General features: G+C 34.9%; 1 protein-coding gene across 1 annotated transcript in view; it reads left to right on the top strand.

Moving 5' to 3' along the window:
* The window catches only part of LOC122263090 (uncharacterized), a 74,884-nt gene that overhangs the window by 23,928 nt on the left and 48,066 nt on the right, over window positions 1-2,890 (top strand). The gene's annotated exons all lie outside the window — the stretch shown is intronic.

Raw genomic sequence — 2,890 nt, 5'->3', positions numbered from 1 at the left:
GTGTTCGTTTTTCTCGCCTTCGGAACACAACTTTTTCTAGGCAGCTGTTATATGTTAACCTTGAAGCCCCGTAGGAGGCGAAGAACGTGACTAAAGATTTGTACTTAAGACATGTAAGGATCACTGAGAGAGACAGATCAAAAAGGGACAGAGAGGTCAATAGACAGACAGACTAGAAGGCGAAACCGCTCTGACCTCTGGCCTTCGCAGGGTCTAGTGTATTAGAGTCCATCAATAAAGACCATGGCTTTGTTGTGGAAAAACGGTCTGTCTTTTTAAAACCAATCTCGACCTACAACCAGGGTACCGAGGAAGGTTATTAACAAACTTAACACAAAACTTGCGCTGTCAGTGGTGGTTTACCAATCTCAAAAATACAACAAAAACGATGGCAGCAGCCGGTGGGTTACAGGGATAGATGTAGAGAGGGAGAGAGAGAGGGATGGATAGATGAAGAGAGCAATAGAGAGAGGGTGGGATAGATGAAGAGAGTGAGAGAGAGAGGGAGGGATAGATGAAGAGAGCGAGAGAGAGAAGGAGGGATAGGTGAAGAGAGTGAGAGAGAGAGAGAGGGAGGGATAGGTGAAGAGAGCAAGAGAGAGAGGGAGGGATAGATGGAGAGAGCAAGAGAGAGAGGGAGGGATAGATGAAGAGAGCGAGAGAGAGAGGGAGGGATAGATGAAGAGAGCGAGAGAGAGAGAGGGAGTAATAGGTGAAGAGAGCGAGAGAAAGAGGGTGGGATAGATGGAGAGAAGAGCAACAAAAAAGAGAAAGAGCGTATTTATTTCTGTTTACCCCCCCCCCCCCGTTTCGTGTGTTCTATCGTTAGGAATCTGTACTTTTCTTTTTACTTCTAGTCCTACTTTGCTGGAGGGGGAGAGAGGGAGGGATAGATGAAGAGAGCGAGAGGGAGAGGGAGGGATAGATGAAGAGAGCGAGAGAGAGAAGAAGGGATAGGTGAAGAGAGTGAGAGAGAGGGAGGGATAGGTGAAGAGAGCAATAGAGAGAGGGAGTAATAGGTGAAGAGAGCTAGAGAGAGAGAGAGAGAGGGAGGGATAGATGGAGAGAGCAAGAGAGAGAGGGAGGGATAGATGAAGAGAGCGAGAGAGAAAGGGAGGAATAGGTGAAGAGAACAAGAGAGGGAGTGAGGGATAGATGGAGAGGGAAAGACAAAAACAAAGATAGATTAAAAGTAAGTCTTAACTAGAGCTAAAAAAACAAAAAGCAAGGCCCGTCAACAGATAACAAACGATAGATAGATAGATAGATAGATTAATATAGAGTCTTAAAAAAAATCTACTGGAATGCTCTAATGGCAAAACTTTTCAAAGATTATTTTTTTTTTTTTTTTGTCCATTAGTACTTTAAATTTAATATGTTGATGCTGGGGAGTGCATGTACACTGGCAGTAACCACTATTATTTTATTTAATCAGTGCATTATTTGTTTTGCATGTAGTTAATTAATAGGTATCATCTGTTTCCCCTTTCACTGAATTTTTGGAAAGAGAGTTTTTATTTGTGATACTATTATTATAGTTAATTAATCTTATGATGCTTGATGATAATAATAATGATAATGACAAAGAGGATAATGATGTTGATGAAGATGAAGAGAGTAAGAGAGAGAGAGAGGGAGGGATAGATGAAGAGAGGGAGGGATAGATGAAGAGAGCGAGAGAATGAGGGAGGGATAGTAATAATGACATTAATAATGAAAATATTGATAGTGTTCAAAATAGAAATGATGATAATATTATTAGAAACAAAATTAATGGTAATATTAAGTTTTTCCTTGAACTCCAAGGAATGGGGTAGACAGTTCATTTGGCCAATCACTTGATAAATCACCTATGTAAAGAAAAATAAAGCCAAACTATATTGGATAGTACATCTTTACATAATCAGTGGGTGAAAGCAGAGTGAAGGAGCCTCATTTTTAGTTTGAAAAGGTGGCACAGTTAAGCATGTTAAGGTGTGATGACATTGAAAGACCTTGAAATGGTTTTAAAAAAAGTAGATTTAACCCGTTGCGTACGGGTGTCATGACATGCATGACGTAGGAGCTTTGGCCTGACGACGGGCGTCATGACGTACATGACGTTTGGGGATTTTGGATAACTGTGCTATTTTATTTTGCTATGAAAAAGGAATGAGTGATGATGGCTACTGCAGTCATAATTACACTAATTACCGTAATATCGTGCTAGCTTAACGTCCAAAACCTAGATGGCACCACTTTTTCCTAGCACCAACAGGTGAGAGAGCCTTGGAAAAAAAAAAAGACCGAAAAAAACAAAAAGAAAAAAAAAAAAAAGAAATCAAACACAAATTAAAAAAAAAAAGGAATATTGAAAAACTAAAATTATGTTAAGTAATTGTAATTGTAAGTAAACCGAAAAAAATATTGAAAAGAGAAAAAAAAAAAAAAAAATAAAAGGAAAAAAAAAAAGAAAGAGGTAATAAACAAAATAAATGTAAAAAAAAAAAAATGAAAATAATAAAAAATAAAAAAAAATAAAAAAAATTATAATAAAAGATTAAAAAAAAAATTATATAAGAGAATAAAAGGATTAAAAACAAAAAAATAAAAAAAGAAAAATAAAAAATAAAAAGAAAAAAAACTCAAAATTTATAAAAAAGTATAAAAAAAAAACGATTCTAAAAAAAAGACACAACATAAATAAAAAAAATAGATAAATAAAACAAAATAAATAAAATCAAGAAAAACGGATAAAATATAAAAATTTTTAAGAGTTAAATAAAAGAAAAAAATAATTATATTGGAAAAAAAAACTAAATAAAGCTAGAAATTAAAAAAAATGATAAAAAAAAAATTATTTGCGCATAAAAAAAAAATTGAAAAAGAAAACAAAGAAATCTAAAAAAAT

The sequence above is a fragment of the Penaeus japonicus genome, unplaced genomic scaffold (assembly GCF_977035675.1).
Source record: "Penaeus japonicus unplaced genomic scaffold, GWHDUDI00000001_assembly GWHDUDI00000002, whole genome shotgun sequence".
Lineage (NCBI taxonomy): Eukaryota > Metazoa > Arthropoda > Malacostraca > Decapoda > Penaeidae > Penaeus > Penaeus japonicus.
Note: the sequence above shows the minus strand (reverse complement) of the source record. Positions and strands in the feature narration are given on the sequence as shown.